At 46.2% G+C, this 21620-nt stretch overlaps 1 long non-coding RNA gene and 1 other non-coding gene across 2 annotated transcripts; both read right to left on the bottom strand.

Moving 5' to 3' along the window:
* Positions 1-11451: 11451 nt before the first annotated feature.
* LOC144616793 (uncharacterized) lies at positions 11452-17398 on the bottom strand. The gene is made up of 3 exons (XR_013556540.2): positions 17238-17398; positions 13394-13538; positions 11452-13291 (listed from the first exon to the last, which is right to left on the bottom strand). It is a non-coding gene; the product is annotated as an uncharacterized LOC144616793 (long non-coding RNA).
* Positions 17399-20808: 3410 nt separating this feature from the next.
* TRNAQ-UUG (transfer RNA glutamine (anticodon UUG)) lies at positions 20809-20893 on the bottom strand. The gene has a single exon. It is a non-coding gene; the product is annotated as a tRNA-Gln (tRNA).
* Positions 20894-21620: the final 727 nt, after the last annotated feature.

Here is a 21620-nt window from a genome sequence, read left to right as displayed (position 1 = left end):
TCCTTTTCTCCTCTTTGTTCACTCTGTCCAGCCACACCGATTTTCTTCTTTCCCTAAAACACACCAAGCACATCCCATCTGAAGTCTTTCCACTGACTGTTCCTTCTTTTTTTAATTTTTTTTAATGTTTATTTATTTTTGAGAGACAGAGACAGAGAGAGAGAGAGCACAAACAGGAGAGAAGCAGAGAGAGAGGGAGACACAGAATCCCAAGCAGGCTCCAGGCTCTGAGCCGTCAGCACAGAGGCAGGTCTGGAACTCACGAACCGAACCGTGAGATCATGACTCGAGCCAAAGCCAGATGCTTAACCGACTGAGCCACCCAGGCGCCCCTCCCCTGGCTGTTCCTCCTGCTGGAACCACAATCCCCTCCTCTACCCATGTGGCTCACTCCCTTGCCTTCCTCAGATCTTCATTCAAAATGCAGCTTCTCGAGGAAGATTTCCCTGGCCGCTCTTCTTTTCTCTTGCACCCCTTGCTCTGCTGCTGACCCCAACACCTCCTTTCCCTCTTCTGGGCTTCAATTTTCTCCTTAGAGATGATCACCATAGAGCTGGGTGGCTCAGTTGGTTGAGCATCTGGCTTTGGCTTAGGTCATGATCTCAGGGTTCGTGAGTTTGAGCCCTGCATCTGGCTCACTGCTGTCAACATGGAGCCCACTTCGGATTTGGGCAGGAATTGCTGTCTGTTTTGTTTGGTACCCAGAGCAGCATCTGACACCAGAAAGGCCACCACTAACTATTTGCTGAAAGAAAGAAGGAGAATCAACGAGACTACTCGTTGGTGATCTTGGAGCGGCATTCATCCATCCCCACAGAAAATACTTATGGAGCCCTTGCTATGTGCAGGGCGTCGCTACGGGACAAGAGTTTATGGATGCCCACTCCATCCCCCACCGCTACCGTCTTTGTGATTTTCAGTATGGGATGATTGATGTCAAAGCCGTGGTCAGAACATCTCATTTACATTAAATCATCCAGTCCACCTCAGAGGGCCACTCCATAAATGGAATTTATTTTATTTCTTATTATTTTTTTAAGTTTACTTATTTTGAGAGAGGGAGTGTGAGCAGGGGAGGGGCAGAGAGAGGATCCCAAACAGGCTGCCCTCCATCAGCCCAGGGCCCCACACGGGGCTCGAACTCACGAACTGTGAGATCGTAACCTGAGCCAAAATCAAGAGTCGGATGCCCAACCAACTGAGCCACCCAGGGGCCCCCATAAATGGAATTCACGAACAAAGTCTTAAAGTCCTAACAATTAGGGCTTTGCAAGTATTTGATGAATTTAATCTCTAAGTGTTGGCAATCCAGGTACGGTACGTTTCTCCTCATCCAGAAGAGGAGTTCCCTTTTCTAGTTAACTCTGCGTGGCTTGCCCGGGTTGTCCTGCTCCCGCCTGTCCCTGGTCCCATGGCCAGGTCCCTAGCCCACCAGCTGCTCCTCCCTCTACTTGCTAAATCTCTGGATTCATCTGCTGCTCCCAGCCCTCCCTCTGGTGCCTCGGTCACCCAGCCGCACCCCCACCATTTTCCCTCCACCATAGTGAAGTTCTCAAGGGCAGGTCTGTGTCTAATTCACCTTTGTGTCCCCAGCACCTGGCTCAGTGTCCAAAGAGAATTAACGTGAAAATAATATAACACAACACCCACCATCAATCATACATTGAAAAATATTCTAGTTTTTTTTTTTTTTGAGCTTTCCAGTTATTTGGGTTTGCCATGGAATTTACATTTTAAAGCAATCTTCCTAAATTGAAGTTCTCTACTATTAGAACTTTCTGCTTGAGTCACACGCAAACTCCACGGTCCATTTTAAAGGTGATTGTAACACTGCATTACCCACTTGTAGGACTGTCTGTTGTCTGTTCGCCCAAGACAATTAACCAAGTATGCCAGGCCAGATAAATGCCAGGCAAGGTAAAAATGAATGCCGGTTTTGCTACAGATGGAAACGTGGGCTCCAGAACTAGCTGGGGCAGGTTGTGGGGAAACGGAGCTAGAAACCGATCTTCCTGAAGCATTCCAGACAGGGCTGCTCCTGGCCTCGGAGACTTCCCACAGTGCCCGTCCTGGGGATTGAAGTCCAGGCGAGGAGGGTGGAGAACCTGGCTGTGTGGCCCCAGACCCCCATTCAAACCCTGCTTCCCTCGCTCTCAGCTGTGTGATTTTGAGCAAGTTCCTGAATTTCTCCGAGCTTCCACCCTCTCTATAAAATGAGTATCTACATGGCATGATAACTAGGAGGATGAAATAAAAGACAGGTAAACACTCAGTGTGACAAGTGGCACACAGGCACACAGCAGACACAGAGCAAGGGAAATCTCCTTGCTCTTCCCAAGTCTTCCTTGGGGAGCTGTGCACTTCAAAGTTCCCCTGAGAAAAACACCAAGTGCCCTTACAACACCCCGAGTAACGGCTGGGCATTATTATCCCCATTTTTCAGGTGAGGAAACTGAAACATGAAGGTGTTAGGTTCCTACCAAGTGGCAAAAGCAGGGGCGCCCGGGTGGCTCAGTGGGTCGAGCATCCAACTCTTGATTTCGGCTCAGGTCATGGTCTCACGGTGGTGGGATGGAGCCCCGCACTGGCTCCTCGCTGGGCACGGCGCCTGCTTAGGATTCCCTCTCTCTCTCTCTCTCTCTCTCTCTCTCTCTACCTCTGCTCCAACCTCGCTCTCTCTTTCTCTCAAAAGAAAAAAAAAGTGGCAAAACTAGAATTTGCTCCCAATTCTATGCGAATCCCACATTGTTTGTTGACAGATTCTTTTTTTTTTTTTTTTTTTTGGCGTTCATTTATTTTTAAGAGAGACAGAGACAGAGCATGAGTGGGGAGGGGCAGAGAGAGAGGGGGACACAGAATCCAAAGCAGGCTCCAGGCTCTGAGCTGTCAGCACAGAGCCCGACGCGGGGCTCGAACCCACGAACTGTGAGATTGTGACCTGAGCGGAAGTCGGACACCCAACCGATTGAGTCACGCCGGTGCCCTGTTTGTTGACAGATCTTACACACTGTTGCCTCTAAAGCAACTTCAGGGGCGCCTGGGTGGCTCAGTCGGTTAAGTGTCTGACTTCGGCTCAGGTCATGATCTCATGGTCTGTGAGTTTGAGCCCCGTGTCAGGTTCTGTACTGACTGCTCAGAGCCTGGAGCCTGTTTCAGATTCTGTGTTTCCCTCTCTCTCTGACCCTCCCCCGTTCATGCTCTGTGTCTCTCTGTCTCAAAGATAAATAAACGTTAAAAAAAAAATTAAAGCAACTTCATCTGGTTTATAATTTTCTTTGGGCTGGCTTTGTCTTCTGATTCAAGAACTGTTTCCTCTGCCATTTTAATCTTTTTTTTTTAATCACTCAGAGGCGAATGAACACAGGGTTAGTATTTCTTTTTCCTTCAAGAATAATGTTTTTATTTTTTCAGTAAAACTCAACATAACATTTCCCCCTGAAAAAATACAGAAGAATTTACACTAAAAAATACGCTCTCTCCCACCTTACCTCAAGCCCCAAACCTCCCTGCCTAGAGGCAAGTGTTAGGTTCTTGTGGATCCTTCCAGAAAGAATCTTTGCATTTATAATCATGGCACAGCTGTAAGGTGGGAATCGAGGACTTTTCCTGTATCAGGCAAATTAGTGTCTGTGATATTGCAAATCAATCAAGTGTTGAGGGGAAAAAATCCTTTTAGTCTGAAAGAATACTGAGAATTAAGGTAACCAAAGGCCGACCATTTGGGGAACAGATTGGATTTTTATTTCATTAAAGTGGCCTTTCAGCTCGGAGCTTCTGGAAAGTCCCACGGAAGGATGCACCTGTGACTAGCTTCTACATAAAAACGCTATTGTGTGCCCTCTGAAAAATACTGTCCTGAGGAATCTTCCTGTACAGAGTAAGCCGGGAGCTGGGAAAACGAGTTAAGCAACCACACAATTGTTATTTGTGCTTCCCTCTTTATCTCTTTCCAGCCACTTCATTTTCATTATTTCATCCGAGCCCCCCAGAAACCCCAAGGCGCAGAGAAGTGAGGAGATTTTTCCCAATGGCATGTGGCTCATACGTGGCAGAGAGAGGACCTAAGCCCTTATCTCCTGCCTGTGTGCTTTTCCCCCGACATGGCTACAGGTCTGGGAGCCCAGCATCTAAGTGCTGGAATCAAGTGAATTACTCACGAAATTCTGGGACTGCACCCACATTCACAGCAACACCATTCACAGGAGCCCAGAGGCGGAGCCAGCCCGCATCCATCCCTGGAGGGCTGGATAAACAACACGGGGTACACGCATACAGCGGAATATTACTCAGCCTTAAAAAGAAAGAAAATTCGGGGCGTCTGGGAGGCTCAGTCAGTTTACGTGGCTGACATTGGCTCAGGTCATGATCTCATGGTTCGTGAGGTCCAGCCCACATCCGGCTCTCCGCTGCCAGCGCAGAGCCTGCTTTGGATCCGCTGTCTCCCTCTCTCTCTGCCCATCCCAACTCTCTCTCACTCTCTCATAACTAAAGAAACATGTTTAAAAATGTTTTAGAAAAAGAAAGAAAATTCTGACACATGGTACAACACGGATGAACCTTGAGGACATTATGACAAGTGAAATCAGCCAGTCGTAGAAGGACAAATCCAGTATGATTCCACCCATAGGAAGTATCTAAAGTAGACAGATTCATAGAGATACAGAGTAGAATGGTGGTGACTAGGGCTGAAGGGAGGGAGAAACGGGGAGGTACTGTTTGGTGGACACAGAATTTCAGTTTGGGAAGAGGAAGAGTTCTGTGGACGGATGCCAGTGACCGTTGTAGAACAATCTGAACGTGCTTAACGCAACTGAAATGCACACTTAAAAATGGTTTGGGGCACCGGGTGGCTCAGGCAGTCGAGCGGCGGACTTTGGTTCAGGTCATGATCTCACAGTTCCTGGGTTCGAGCCCCGTGTCCGGCTAAGCGCTGACAGCTCAGAGCCTGCAGCCTGCTTCGGATTCTGTGCCTCTTTCTGTCCCTCCCGCATCTGTGTGCTCTTTCTCTCAAAAGTAAATAAATATTTTTTAAAAATGGTAAAAGTAGCAAAGTCTGTTACGTGTATTTTACCACAATTTTTAAGAATTGAAAATGAGAGGCGCCTAGATGGCTCCGTTGGTTGAGCAGCTGACTTTGGCTCAGGTCGTGATCTCACGGTTTGTGGGTTCAAGCCCATCGGGCTTGCTGCTGTCGGCACGGAGCCTGCTTCGGATTCTCTCTCCCCCACCCTCTCCACCCCTGCCCCACTCGCTCTCTCTCCCTCAAAAGTAAATACACGTTTAAAAAGTTTTGAAAATGAAAAACACGGCTGAGACTCCTCTAACACAAATTCGGACAAGACAAAGGGCACGTCTCCGTTGGAGGCTGTTCACCTTGACGCTTGCTGAAACCAGACTGGTGTGTGCAACAGACATCTGGACACATTTGACTGCCCTGCACCCCCTTCCCCTTCCTTCTGAAAACGGAACCCTTCTTTTTGGTGGAGGAACCCACAGCGTAAAGCTCAAGGAAACCCAGACCTCACCAGTCACATACGCCACCACTTGAGCAAACAGAAGCTTGGAAAAATGAAGGTAAAACACATAAATGCAGAGAGCATATGCTCAGTGCACGTAGGCACAGATACGCCAGCCCTTCTGGCTTCAGGTCTCCAGGCCTGTGCCAGCACGGATTGGCTGTGTTGACTTGAGGTGAGTTCTGTAGTATCTCCGGGCTTCAATCTTCCTCGTTTGTGAAGAACGGGACGATAATAATAGTGCTTACTTCCCAGGATGTTTATGAGACTGCATAAGTTAATACACGTAAGACACTGAGAATAGAGGAAGCGTATACAGTCTGCTTGGGCTGCCATAAATAAAAAGCATACAATGGGGAACTTAGACAATAGAAATTTACTTTCTCACAGGTCTGGAGGCTGGAAGTCTGAGATCAGGCTGCAGGTAGGGCTGGATTCTGGTGAGAGCCGTCCTCCTGGTTTGCACAGGACCACCCAGGGCCATTTCTCTGGGTGTGTGTGAGGAGAGAGAGAAAGAGAGAGAGAGAGAGAGAGAGAAAAGGAGGGATGGAGGGCAGGGGAGGGGGAAGGGAGGAGGCAGGAGACCCTGTGGGGGGAGGGAGGAGATGGGGGGAGGGCGAGGGAGGAGAAAGGAGATGGGGAGAGGAGGGGAGAGAGAAAGGGAGAGATCTCACTTCCTTTTCTTACAAGGCCACCAATGCTGTCAGATTAAGACCCCATCCAGTCACTTGAGGGGTTGGGGTTTCAACATATGAATTGCAGGGAGTGGGGAGGACACACAATTCAGTCCTTAGCAGTAACTACGTGCTGGTTTTCTTGTTATCGTAAGTATTAGTCCTATTGCATTTCCGGAGGGTAACCGACATCGTCTCCTTTTTTTGAGAGCGGGCTTTGATAGGGAGAAAGGGGCAAGTCAGTGGAGGAAAAGGTGAAGTCTTTGGTTGCCTGAGGACGAGGAATCTGAGGAAGAAGAAGGGAGGGTTCTTTCCAAAGAGCCTCCCGGTGGTGTTAACCTAGTGCCAGTCCTAAGTTGTACTTGCCCCCAGAAGCAGTGCACTTAAACTTTTCACACAGGTATTTTTAAAATAAATAGGGATTTGGCATATTAGAAAAAAAGTAGAAAATGCGGAAAACTAGAAAGAAGATAAAACACCCATAATCCACCTTCCAAAGACAAGTACTAATAGCAATATGGTGTCTTTGGGTGCAGGCTGGAGGCACCCGACGATGCATGAGGCAAGGGGAGAGGGAATTCTCGAGGCTCATTCCTTTTGCCACTTCAGTGCTCTCATGAGCAGCTCCTGTTATCAGATTAATGGGCGGAGAAGTCCCTGCTGCCCATGAATCTGGAGCCACCTTTTTCCTGCCCACTTGCCACCGGGGCCTCCAGCCTCACTTTGTTTTTGGGTGGCCTCAGCCCCCAATATCTTTCCACAAGTCCCCTTTTGCTCAAGTAAGCCAAAGACAGTTTCTGTTGCTTACAATCAACCAATCCTAGCTGATAAACCGAAGCTGTCAATTTTTTTTGAAAACTGCAGTTTAAAAAAAATTGTTTTAGTGTTTATTATTGAGAGAGAGAGAGAGACAGAGACAGAGCATGAGTGGGGGAGGGCAGAGAGAGAGGGAGACACAGAATCTGAAACAGGCTCCAGGCTCTAAGCTGTCAGCACAGAGCCCAATGTGGGGCTCGAACTCACAAACTGTGAGATCGTGACCTGAGCCGAAGTTGGGCGTTTAACTATCTGAGCCACCCAGGCGCCCCTATTTATTTTCATTTTTTTAATGTTTTTATTTATTTTTGAGAGAGACAGAGTGGGAGCAGGGGAGGGAGGGGCGGAGAGAGAGGGAGACACAGAATCCGAAGCAGGCTCCAGGCTCCGAGCTGTCAGCACAGAGCCCGACGCGGGGCTCAGATCCAAAAACTGTGAGATCGTGACCTGAGCCGAAGTCAGCGCTTAACCGACTGAGCCACCCAGGCACCCCTGAAAACTGAGTTTTTGATGGCTACATGATCTTCCATTTCAGGGCTGTATCCTGAAATGTACATTAAGTACACGAGGTGCACTCAGCCAGGTCCATTTTGCCAGACACTTAGGTTAGATAAACAACTTTCCCCGGGGGCCTGGGTGGCTCAGTCCGTAGAGCGTCTGACTCAGGTCAAGATCTCACGGTTTGTGGGTTCAAGCCCGTCGTCGGGCTCGCTGCTGTCAGCCTGTCAGTGAAGAGCCTGCTTCAGATCCTCTGTCCCCCTCTCTCTGCCCCTCCCCAGCTTGCACTCTCTTTAAAAAACATAAAAATAAAATAAACAACTTTCCCTCCTGGATATCAACAATAATACCAAATTCATGTAACAGTTGCTTTTCTGTTGTCCCTTTCTCCTGTCTCTGTCCCCACTCACCAAGACTTTACTCCAGCTATCACCTTTTTAAAGTTTCTTTCTCTTTATGTATTTATTTGATTTTATTTTTTAGAGAGAGAGAGAGAGAACAGGGGAGAGGGATAGAGGGAGAGGTGAGGCATCTCTCTGGGACCTCTTTTATAAGGGCACTGACGCCATTCATAAGGGCTTCACCCTCATGACCTAATCACCTCCCGATACCATCACATTGAGCAGTAGGATTTAACATGTGAGTTTAGGGGAGGTACACAGACACTCAGTGTTATGGCATCCAGCAAGAGGGGACTGGCTACGTAAATTATGATACATCCATAAAATGCAATGCTGAGACCCCATAACAAGAATGAGCAAGCTCTAACGTACTGATATGCACGTTCTCCAAAATAGTCTTTAAATACAATAAAGCCAGAGCACGGCACATAGCCGTGTGCATGGCATACTACCATTTCATTAAAAAAAAAAAAAAGGAAAGGAAAGAGGAGAAGAATCTATACATGTACATGCTCATGAGTACAGATAATATCTCTGTAAGAATTTACAAATTAGTAACAGCAGTCACCTCTGTTAAGGGATTAGGAAACTTGAGCCAGATGGGAGTAAATTTTGCTGCATGTGGCTTTTGGTACCTTTTGAATTTTGGACCATATGATTGCAAAGAATATTAATAATGAGGAAGAAACCTAAAAAAAAAAAAAAAGTTGTAGTGAGAGTAAAGTCCTGGTGAGTAGGGACAGAGATAGGAGGAAGGGAAGACAGGGAAGACAAAAAATAATACCACGAATTTGGCATTATTGTTGACATCGAGAGGAAAAGTTGGACCTACAAAGAAGGGAGAGGATGGTCTAGGTGTGTGGGGCTGAAGAAGTGTGCAAATTCACCTGACACGCCGGCCGGCCATTACCATCCCAGCCGGGCTCATATTAGTGATGTGTTTGAAAGGGCAGGTGGGTGTGGCCTGGAGTCAGAGAGAAACAGTCAGCCCTCAGGATTCAAGGTGCCGTGGTTGACATGGAACTTTCCTACAGGGCTTCAGGTTATGGGAGACATTGTGGTAACTAGTCTTTGTGGACCAGGTGGCGGAGGAAGGTTTATTTCGCAAAGATGTACGTGCAAGGTTGGAGTCAGGAGAAGGGAAGGAAACCAGGTCAGGGAAAGAAGAAAAAGAAGAAAAATTAAAATGATAGAAAACCTAGTTTGGACCAGCCACTGTCCCAGCAGTATGTGTGGACTTGTGGACTTTGCCAACATCCAGGCCTCCTGTCTTCTGGTAATAGCAGAAACGGGATGGCTGGATCTATTCAGAATTTTTTGAGAGCCCCCAGACTGTCTCCCCAAGTGGCCACACTATTTTGCGTTCCCACCAACAGTGCACCAGGGTTGTGATTTCTCCACATCCTCGCCAGCATTGTTATTTTCTGTTTTCTTCAGACTCGGTTTTATTATATTTTCTTAAAACTCACTGGATGCAGCATAGAGAATGGATCCGAGGGGCTCCAGGGTTAACTCCGGTGGGCCTGGATGAGTTGCTAAAGTGAGAGATGTGCCTGCGCAGCACTGGCCTCTGTTCAAGACATAATAATGTTCTGATAGCGTTGCTTTGTAACCACGGAGCCAAGGCAAGTTTCAGGGAAGCTTGTCACTGCCAGCCTGTCAGTGTTGTTCATTGTCACCTGTGAGACTAGTGATGTGTACCTGGTCTCAGTGAAACCCCCTTGGGCTCTGCCTTCGGGATGGTTACAGAGCAGGAATCTCCCATGTGACCAGCAGGGTATAAGCAGCCCAGCCTGCACGCCAGTTTGGACACTGATCCTAAGATGTTGAGGGCGCGTGTCGGTGGTTCCTGATCTGAAAGAGAAAGTATACCCACTCCGCCCTGTAACAAAAGGACAATGGTGCCCATTTCCGGCCTCCCCAGACCCTTTGTTGTGATGCAGACTTCGGCTACTCCCTGTGCATGACCTCACTTTAACGCTATTACCGTATTTTAGCCTTTTCCTGCAACGTTGTCTTGGGGATCCTAATAGGGCTTCCTTAGGGCTCACCCCCTGTCTAACTGCTCCCCCGACTACAAAGGGGAATGACTGGTTCTATAGTTTCCCAGTGCCTGGCACAAAATACACCTGTATCCTAAATATTTGCTGAATAGTCCAGGTTAGGAGAGGTAAGGAGTGCAGAGTGGGGACAGGAGTCCTACAATCTAGCGCCTTCTGCCCCCCACCGGGTCACACAGATCACTTGGCAGTGCCTCGCCTGTCGTAGCTGCTCAGTAAACATTTCTCAAATGAGTAAGTGAACGTACGAAGAAATCAATGTTCCGTTTACCTGGGCTCGGCAACGACATCAAAGGTGCTACAGAGCAAAAGAAAGGAAGGCCAGTGAGGAAGCTGCATGGGGCTTATCTTTCTCCAGGCCTTCTGGACACGTCTCTCTCATGACTGCTTCTCTCAACCTTTTTAGACAAGATGGCTGAGCTTATTAACTTGTCCTGAAGTTGGTTCTCAGTGAGAGGTCCCAACTGGCTTTATTCTGACATTTTACCCACATTTCACCCATGCGCCTCAACAGTGCTATATGGGTTCGCTGGCCTGTTTTGAACGGCCAATAATGGTTTAAAAGCCGATTTTTTTTTCCTGCCCGTTTTTTCTTGTCAATCTTGCCTTTTTACCAGTTTCCGTTTCCCAAAATTGCCCATAATTTTTCTCTGCCCTAAAAACCTCTAAATAGAGACTTTCTCCACTTTAAGATAAATGTCTTTTGAAGTCCTATATATATAAAGAGATCTTAAAGTGCCATCATTTCTTGGGCTTCTCTCCTTTTATCTTCCTTAAGTACCAACTGGCTCCCCACAATGTGTGAAGTTTTTCTCAAGCTCCGTTTTATTTCTATTCGGTAGCCACAAAACTCCTTTTGTGCTTGAGATGGGCTTCGGCGGAAAGATCTAGGAGTAAGTGTTCATTTTTAGATTTTTCCGAGAATAAATCAAAATGACCTCAACGTTTCACTGAAATTATTGGGGGGAGGGGAGAGTGGAATTGCCCCTGGCTTTGGTACTTGGAAGATGAGCGCCCAGTTTCTTAATCCAGCCCTTTTAAAACAGCTATACAGATAGCGTTTGTAACCATAATAATAATTAAGGTGTTAGTAACACAAAAGAGAAATAAACCAAAGAGCTTATCTTGGGCAAAGGAATGCACTTTGGTATTTATATCTGGAAACGGGTTTGCCCGAATTCTGGCAACTTCCTTGCTACATATCCAGACAAGAAGGAAGCGGCTCTGTGAGACACTGACTCAAGAAGGGCTAGAGAGATACATGGTTTCCTCACGCAAAGATTCTGCCTCAGTCATGTTTCCTACCCCATGCCATGAGGCCAGGGCCTTCCTTTTCACGTCTCATCCACACCTCCTCTGAGTAAACCTGAGATAATAGTGAAGCATTTTTTTGTTTTAAAGGTATAGTAGTTGGGGACTCCTTCAGATGCAACTGGCAGAAACTCCAAACCAGCTAGATTAAATAAGAGACAATTTATTGGTTTAAGGAAAGGAATGTCAGCTTCAGGCACAGCTTGATACAGGAGCTCAAATGATGTCATCAGGACTCCTGATCTCTTAAATTTTTTTTTAATGTTTATTTTTTTTTTTAATTTTTTTTTCAACGTTTTTTATTTATTTTTGGGACAGAGAGAGACAGAGCATGAACAGGGGAGGGGCAGAGAGAGAGGGAGACACAGAATCGGAAACAGGCTCCAGGCTCCGAGCCATCAGCCCAGAGCCTGACGCGGGGCTCGAACTCACGGACCGCGAGATTGTGACCTGGCTGACCTGGCTGAAGTCGGACGCTTAACCGACTGCGCCACCCAGGCGCCCCTAATGTTTATTTTTGAGAGAGACAGAGACAGAGTGTGAGCAGGGGAGGGGCAGAGAGAAAGGGAGACAGAATCCAGAACAGGCTCCAGGCTCTGAGCTGTCAGCACAGAGCCCGACACGGGGCTCGAACCCACAAACCGCGAAATCATGATCTAAGCCGAAGTCGGACGCTTAACCGACTGAGCCACCCAGGCGCCCCAGGATTCCTGATCTCTTAAACAGGCTTTCTCTACTGGAGATCATAATGACCAATGGAAGCACATACCAGCTTAGCATCCTCAGAGGAAGGAGAGGATGTTTCTTTGGCAAAAAAAAGTCTTAAGGAAGATTTTGAATGGTATCATTTGGGTCATGAGCCCAATTCTCCCATGCATGAGGTCCAAGGACGTGGCCATGACCCAAGCCACTCAAACCAGACAGGGCAGCTTTTCCCATAGGGAAGAAGAGGGAAGAGACGTCAGGCAGGAAAATGCAACAGATCATTCTCACAAAAGGCCTTTCAGAGTAACTTAGTGGAATAGCGGGCAGGAGGAAGTAAGTCGGGGATGGGGTGCTAGCTATGGGACAATTTCTTTCTCTTCCAATTTTTTCCTTTCCTCCTCCCTTCCTTCGTGTCTTCCAACAATGCGCCTTCCTCGCTGAAAAACAGCAGGAGCAGCAGCTGCGACCGCAGACTTAAGACACATTAAAATGAAGATTTTAATAGAGATAGGAACAACAGAGACTGAGCAGGCTTCCCGAGAACGAGTCAGGAGGGAGACTGTGGGCTGCCGCAGGGGAGACAAGGCAGGCCAGGCAAAGAAGATGGCCCGCATCACGTCACGGCTTTGCAGCTGGGGAGTCACAGTCATTCAATACTGTGGCTGGGCAGAGCCTGCATGGTGGGAAAGGGGGGCCTATGGGAGAGGAGCTAGGAGAAGGACCCCAGGGCACATTGGAAGGCTTATTGAACCTCATGCCGAAATGTTTGCACTTGATCTTATCTCTAGGTTCGAGAGAGCAGGGGAGGTCTTTAACCCTAGAATTCGTTTTTCAAATATTTTGATGATGACATGTCTGGCAGCTGAGGGGGAGGTGAGGCAGGATTGGGCAAGACTGTTGCCAAGGAACCCAATTAGGAATCTAGGGTGGGAATCCGGGCAAGAAGTGACAAAGACCCCGAAAGGCAGCGGCAGAAGGAAGGGTGGGGGTCCAGAGGCAGAGCTCAGGTAGAACCCATGGGATTTGGTTCCGCTACAGTTCAGGGAAGGATTGATTTACAGAAGAGGAATGTGGAGACAAGAGTTGGAAGCAAGGAGCTACTGCCCTCCCCTGGCAAATTATTGACAGAATAAATCATCCATAAGAGACAAAGTCCATTGTATTCTCAGAACAGAAGCTGCCTGTCACCAGGAAACAACATCAGGAGGTACTTGTTGTGTAAGTGTAGCTTTTCATTTCATTCACTTCTCTGCAAATATTTATCAGGCTCCTGTTACGTGCCAGCTCCAGTGCTGCATGCTGGGTATAAGCTGGGGAATGAAACACACATGGGTCCTGTCATCATGGAGCTTTCTATATACCCTCCAGGGGGAGAAGGACAACAAACAAATGCGTGTAGAATTAAAATTTACCAACTGTGTATGGAGGCAATCGATTCCGGGTCCAATGAGAAGAAATGAAGAGATAGGGAGCAGGAGACCTCCCAGAATAGGGGTCAAGATGAAGTTGGGTTCTGGGTGGGACCATTCACATCTCCTTCATCTGGGGTGGACATTTCTGAAATAACAAAAATACTGATACATGGATAAACCTCATTTTGAGTTCACATATCTCTCTCCCCACGTATCTTGTGGTTTCAAATACACTCTGAGTAACAATACTTGTTTTGCCTTCAAGGGTTTATGACTATAACTCACTTGGTTGTATTTTATTTTTATTTTTATTTCTATTTTTATTTTTAAGTAGGCACCACACCCAACCTGGGACTTGAACTCATGACCCTGATATCAAGACTCGCATACTCTACCAACTGAGCCAGCCAGGAGCCCCTCACTTGTTATTTTGAAATTTACAATATAATTCTTCATATATGGTGATTGAGTTACCCGATGTGCCTGTGGTAACAACAGTGGCTCCCACTGGGTGAGGCTTTCCTCTTTCCAACCTCTTGTGTAGACCCCTCCCACACTGATGTTGTGGCCATGTGACTTGCTTTGACCAATAGGACATTAGGAGACACGGGGTGGTGCTGCAGCATTGGGCTTGCCCTCTCTCGCTGCGGGAGAACAACCAGTGAAGACGCTTGAGCTGTTTTACTGGAAATGAAGGAGCAGAGATGAGGATTCGGGCATGGCGTCCTAGATCCATTGACTGAGCCAGCCTAGAAACTATCATCACAGGAGGGACCCCAGATGAAACCAGCAAAAAAGCTCCCTAGCTCAGAATACCTAACTAGCTGAATGCAGTCCGAAGGACCAACACTGGGTAAATTAAGGGATTGCTGTTTTCAGCCACTACATTTTAGGGTAGTTCTTTTTATGCAGCAATAGATAACTGATAGGGTGTAATCTTCAAACAGCTTAATTATTTTTGTTTTATAAACAAGGAAACTTAAAAGCAGCAAAGAGAAATGACTGTCCTAAGGTCTCACAACAATTTGGGGGTAGACCTAAATTCTTGACATCACGTCTTAGACTCTAAGGACCAGTTCTTCTCTGCAACTTCCAATATCTCTTAGAAAATACCCAAACCTTAATCTACTACTTAACGATGGCTCACCAACTTTTTAGTTTTCTTAGCAGGCAACTCAAAGTGTTATTAGGATAGTGGACTTCGATTCAATTTTAAATGATTAAGAACCAAGATTAGATATAAGTGTAGGAATAAATAGAACTGAACTCATCATCTTCAAAATAGCCACACAACCTCATAACCAAACCTCATAACTTCTTGGGAAATATATTATTTTATCAATTCCAGACAACAGACTAGTTGAGAGGAAACAGAAGAACATTTTACTCAACTTGTTAAAAAGAAATCATTGTGACTTTCTTTAATGTGCTTATAGAAGGACTGCATTATTCTAGTTCTTTGAAATATTAAAATAACAAACCTGAGGTGGTGTAATCTAACACATATGTTTCTAAGTCTTTACAGATAGGAAATCATTTGTTTCCCAGGACATAAAAGAAACCCATTTCTCTTAAATGTTTTCTGCCCTTTTTTTTTTCCAGCTTGGAAACTACTTTCAACTTTTTAATAATAAAGACTTGAAGATGTTAAATTACTTGCCCAAAATTACACATTACAAATCAGAGAGACGGAATCAAATATTTTTCTTTCTGATGCCAAGGCTCATTCTCTCACTGCCCTAAGTAAAATAACTATTATTATACAAGTAACACAAGCTCATAAAAACCCAAACTACGAGAGAAATATACAGACTAAAAGGTCCCCCTCTCAGCGTAGGAAGCCCTGTTGGTTACTTACCTGACTTTCATTCCCCACTTCCTTCTTCCTAAGAGCACCTGGATTTTTTCCCAGTTTCTTATCCTCCCCCTAAGAACCAAATGATTCCAGGGAGGTGGGCGCTAGCTGAGTTGGAGGTGTGGTTCTGATTTGTCTATTTTTAATTTCTTTAATGTTTATTTATTTTGAGAAAGAGAGACAGAACATGAGCAGGGGAGAGACAGAGAGAGAGAGAGACAAAGACAGACAGAATCCGAAGCAGGCTCCAGGCTCCGAGCTGTCAGCACAGAGCCCAGCACCAGACTCGAACCCACGGACTGTGAAATCGAGACCGGAGCCGAAGTTGGATGCTAAACCAACTGGGCCACCCGGGAGCCCCCTGATTGGTCTATTTTTAAGTCAATTATAGTGGTCTTGGTAGGGACAAGGACATGTGACACATGTAACACATAGGGGGCGTCAGCTGCCCATTTGTTCTTCAAAAGACAGAAACTTGTGACTGTCCAGAGGATGTCCTCTCAGATCAGCAGCCGCAGGAGCCCGAACAGAATGATGGCCACTGCACCGCCTGGGCATTGGAACCAAGTTTCCCAGCGGCTGCGTCCAGCCGTGCTGGAGCGTGGCCAGGATCCCAAGACAGGCTTGTGGCCGGGTGACCTGGGACTCCTCTGGCAGGAGACTCTGGCCTCCTCTGCTGCCGATGTGAAGTTTGAATGTTTCTCCTGAAACTGACTGCACCCGTCTCCCAAGAGGCGCGCTGCCTGAGAACAAAGCCTACTCACTGACGATGGCAAAGCAGAAAGATGGAAAGAACCTGGGTCCCCAGTGATGTCCTGAGCTGCTGAGTTAATGAACCCCAGAGTCCCTCTCCCCACGGACTTCTCGTTTTACAAGATAATACGTTTCCTTATTGTGTGAGCCACTGAGTTGGGGTTTTCTTTACTTGGCGGCAGAAAGCATTGCTACTGATACCCTCCGAACCCACTTCCCAGAAAGAACTTCTGAGAACAGTTTACTCTGAACGTTTCCAATACATTTACCAACATACATCTCATTTTGCAACTTGATTTATTTTGTAGTCATCAATATATACTATGTACATCCTTCCACATCAGTACATAGAGATCTTCCTTCATGTTTTTCATGGCCACATAGAATTCTATATAGGGATGTGCCCTAATCACTGTGCTTTTATCCTTGACCACTTATCTTGTACCCTTTTTCTGCATCAAAAGACAGGAGGAGAGACCCACTGGCAGAGCCTTCCCTAGAGGTCAAATTACTGTGTTCTTCCTCTTTCCATCGCAAGTGGGGCCACGTTGAAGGCAAGGGAAATATACTTTTAAATGAACACCAAAGGCAGTCTGAGCACATAAACCAGCCTTAAGAACAAAAGAAGGCAGATGTTTTGTAGAAGCAAGATCTCCCAGCAACGCCTGGTCGCAAAGAGGCAACCTGAGACTATGTGAGGAGCAGGGATATTCCAGACTATTCCAGCCACGGGAGCCTCCTCCTACCCTCTCCTCTTTTCTTCATTGATGCTCCACTCCGTCGACCTAGCCTCCTCTGGTGTGCCAGGTTCTAGGGGCCCCGGGGGAGGTGGGGCGTGAGGTGGCTTAGCGGGAAGAAGCGTCCAGCAGGAAGAGGTCAGGAGGCACAGCGACCTGCTTGGCCTCCAGCTCGGTCTCCCGCCCCCCACCACCCGCGGGGCCCCGCCTCCAACACGTGCAGGCCCCCCCGGCCCCGCCCCCTCCCACCCCCGGCCCCGCCCCCTGCTCCCTTCCTGGAACACCGACCTCTAGATGAGATAGTCCGCGCCCTCATCACTCTATATGGGGTTGTTTTGAGTCTGTAAACAAGCAAACAAACCAAAACCAACAACCCCCCCCCCCCCCCCGCAAACAAAGCAGAACAAAACTGCCAGGAAGTATTCATTCTAACCTGCAGCTATTTATTGTTAGAGCGAAACAGCCAATGTGGTTCACCTAAGGTGAGCCTCCACCTTACCTTCCGAGAGATGGAGGGGTCCTCAAATCCTAAACCCATCACAAAAGTCGGATGCTGAAGACCCAGCTCTGCACCCTGAGCCTCACAGGAGCTGCTTCTGGGAAGAACTGCACTTGCTCGCCGTTCCGGGATGCGTCCCGCATTCAGCCAGCTGATTTCAATCGCTCTATCGACCTCAAACTGGCCCGGCTTAGAGATGGATTTTGTCTGGGTGGGAAGATAAAAGCGGCTGGCTTGACTTTTTCTGAGCTGTTGGAGGCCTGCCTACCTATCATGGCAAAATTAAAATAGCACCCAGCCACATCACACATTAAATACACTTTTAGGGTTTTGCTGTAAATGTTACTCGATCAAAATGGAGAACAGTGAGTATATTATGCCAATGTTTACATAAAACGAGGGAAATACAAATTTATATGTATGTTTACTTATTTGGAAGAGAAAAGGATAATGGAAGAACACACCATTAAAAAGAACAGTCATCTGTAGAAGGGAAGAAAGTAATTAGAACAGAAATAAAATCTAGACTTCTTCGAGTATACCTTGTTTTGTAGATTCAAGGAATCATGCAATATTTCATATGGTTGTAAAAAATAAAATCAAATGATAAAAAAAAAGCAATATCGAGGGGTGCCTGGGTGGCTCAGTCGGTTAAGTGTCCGACTTCGGCTCAGGTCATGATCTCACAGTTGGGGAGTTTGAGCCCCACACGGGGCTCTGTGCTGACAGCTCAGAACCTGGAGCCTGCTTGGGATTCTGTGTCTCCCTCTCTCTCTGCTCCTCCCCTCCTCGCTCTCTGCCTTTGTTTCTTTCAAAAATAAATAAACATTAAAAAAAAATGTTAAGCGATATCTGATACTGCAAGTTAAATTTTTAAAAAGGAACAAAAAGAAGGTAACTGTGTATTCAATATCCAGCATTAGCCACATTGTGAAGAACTAAGACCAAGATCACAGACAGCACTCGTGGGGCACCATTCGAGGGTTTCAGAGAACCAACTCGTGCTTTTGAAAACCAGTAAATAAAAGAATCAAACATTTCTCTTGTCTTTCCTCTACAAACTCTACTTCAGGGGAACGAAATAATCGATGAGGGGGTATTTCCTCTTATAGCATCCCAACTATTAAAGGAATGATGAAATTAGAATATCAGCGTTTTACAACTTTTAATGACTTCATGGCTCTAGGCAAAGATCACCAATGGTTGCAAATATCTCACAGACACTGTGTGGCCCTGATGGATGGAGGTACCTCTGAGGAGGCTTCCAAAAGCAACTGCATCTGAATCTCATCAAGTAACTAGACTGACTACCCCTCAGAGGAAATACCGAGGAAAGGACACATTAAATGGCACTGTGAGGTGCAAAGTAACAGAATCCACACTGTGGTAAAGTCCTCGAGACAAGCAACCTGGTTTATTCAACAATAAAAATTGTAAGTAAAAAGAAGAGAAATGAAGGGGAAAATCTATAGACTGAAAGTACAGTAAGACCTTGGATTGTGAGTAACTTGTTCTGTGAATGTTCCCCAAGGCAAGCAAGCATTTCTAATACATTTTAACTTGATAAACGAGCGAAGTCTTGCAATATGTGTAGTACGCGACACCGAATGTCCCATAATCACAACTGAGCCAATGGTTCTTGAAATTCGCTTTGACATACAAGTGCTTTGGATTACAAGCACGTTTCCAGAATGAATTATGCTCACAAACCAAGGTTTTACTAGTATTTTTGAGGGGCGCCCGGCTGGTTCAGTCGGTGGACCTTGAGACTCTTGATCTTGGGGCTGTGGGTCGGACCCACTTTGGGTGTAGAGATTACTTAAAAGTAAAATCTTTAAAAAAAGTATATGAAAACATTCATTTGTAATGAATTGACTTCATTTGGATCCTGCTTCAAACAAACTATTTAAAAAAAATCTACGCTCGGGGCGCCTGGGTGGCTTGGTCGGTTAAGCGTCAGACTTCGGCTCAGGTCATGACCTCGCGGTCCGTGAGTTCAAGCCCCGCGTCGGGCTCTGTGCTGACAGCTCAGAGCCTGGAGCCTGTTTCGGATTCTGTGTCTCCCTCTCTCTGACCCTCCCCCGTTCATGCTCTGTCTCTCTCTGTCTCAAAAATAAATAAACGTTAAAAAATAAAAAATTAAAAAAAATCTATTCTCTAACAAGCACAAAAACGTTATCACTGGCTAGGTATTTGATGGTATTAATATTTTATGTTGTCTTTGGGTTTTTGTGGTTATGTGTATTTTTTTCTAATTTTTTTTTTACATTTGTTTATTTTTGAGAGACAGAGAGTGAGCAGGGGAGGGGCAGAGAGAGAGGGAGACACAGAATCCGAGGCAGGCTCCTGGCTCCGAGCTGTCAGCACAGAGCCTGATGCAGGGCTCGAACTCACAAACCTGAGATGATGACCTGAGCCGAAGTCGGACGCTTAACCGACCGAGCCACCCAGGCACCCCTTTGTAATTATCTTTTTTAAAGGAGTTCTTATCTTTTAGAAATGTTGAAATAATTACAAATCAAATGACAGGGCATCTGGCTATCCTCCCACCCCCCAAAATAATCCTGGGTTGACCGCCAGGGGAAGAGGTAGAGGGTATAAAAGAAACAAGAGTAGTTGTGAGCTGATAATTACTAAAGCTGATTGAAAGGTACTGGGGTTCGTTATATACTATTTTCTTTACATTTGTGTTTGCTTGAAAATTTCATTGATAAGACATTTTAAGAAATCCTTCGGAAGGAGTTCTTCTAATTTTGCTTTTAAAATTACTTAAGTATGGGGCACCTGGGTGGCTCAGTCGGTTGAGCGGCCGACTTCGCCTCAGGTCACGATCTCGCGGTCCGTGAGTTCGAGCCCCGTGTCGGGCTCTGGGCTGATGGCTCGGAGCCTGGAGCCTGTTTCAGATTCTGTGTCTCCCTCTCTCTGACCCTCCCCTGTTCATGCTCTGTCTCTCTCTGTCTCAAAAATAAATAAACGTTAAAAAAAAATAAAAAAAATAAAATTACTTAAGTATGAGTAACTCATTTAATTTGGTTGTGATTTGTTAGAAAAAGCCCATATTTCGGAATCCTTTCCAAGTGGGAAAATCATGGTAATAACAACAATTAGTACACACCCAGTACTTGGAGTGTGCCTAGCTAAGTGTTTTGCTCCTTTAAGTCTTGTCAACCGTTTTTCAGGTTGGTGGTATAATGATTCCATTTTTTACACAGGATTACAGAAGATGAGGAAACTGAACCTCAGAGAGATTCAACGACTTGCTGGAAGTCCCAGGAAATGGAGGAGTCAGGATTTGAACACAATTTGGCTTCACAGTCCATGCTCCTAACCACTATGTTAATCTACAAATTATTTTCCAGTGTATATGGGACATTTTTATGAACAGTAGATTGAACAATTAGTGAACTTGACAAATATGATACTTCATGCACATTTAACATTTATTAACTTAAAAAATTTTTTTAGTGTTTATTTATTTTTAGTGAGAGAGAGACAGAGCATGAGCGGGGAAGAGATAGAGAGGGAGGCACAGAATCCAAAGTGGGCTCCAGGATCCGAGCCGTCAGCACAGAGCCTGACGTGGGGCTCGAACCCACGAGCCGGGAGATCATGACCTGAGCCAAAGTCAGACGCTTAACCGACTGAGCCACCCAGGCGCCCCAACATTTATTAACTTTTCGAGATTTTTTTTTCTTTGTATTTTAAAGCAATGTGTTTTTTTGCAAGGTCCCAAATATGTTCATGGGCCCCAAATATCCCACAGGCCCTTACATCCTTAAGACGTCTCTGGAATTCAACCATTGGCCTGTTCAATCCTTATCTAGGTTAGGAAACTTTAAGATGACCCAAGCAAATAAGACTCCGAGTCGGAAACACAGCCTCATGTCACCGAGGAGAAAAACAAGAAGAGGAAAACGCCAGAGCCGTACTGCATTTTGTAAATATCGACGTTGCTCTTTGCATACTTCCAGCCGAAAGAGGGTTGGTACGCGAATTAAGTTCCCTGTGGTTCTTGGGATGTGACAGAGTCCAGAGTGTGCCAGGCAAAGGTTTTCTGAGCATGGTGGTGGTACCGGAGTGGTAGGGGATGAGTTAAGGTGGAGCACAAGGCAGGACAGGTGTGTGACATGGGGTGAGCCACCGTGTTGCCCAACTGCCGGGGATGCTATTTGTCGGAGGCTAAGTGAATGCTGCTCCCTGGCTGCTCCCTGGCCGTAGTGCAGTGCACCACCTGTCCCCGAGGGCACAGGGTAGGTCCTCAGTAAATGTTTGTTGACCTGGAATGAATTCAAAGGAGGGTTTCATCTTCTTTCAAATTCAAATCTAGAGATAAGATAAGCATTTCCTAAAGTGTGGCCCACAGACTAGTTGTCCTAGAGAAAT

Source organism: Panthera onca, chromosome B4 (assembly GCF_046562875.1).
Source record: "Panthera onca isolate mPanOnc1 chromosome B4, mPanOnc1 haplotype 2, whole genome shotgun sequence".
NCBI lineage: Eukaryota > Metazoa > Chordata > Mammalia > Carnivora > Felidae > Panthera > Panthera onca.
Note: the sequence above shows the minus strand (reverse complement) of the source record. Positions and strands in the feature narration are given on the sequence as shown.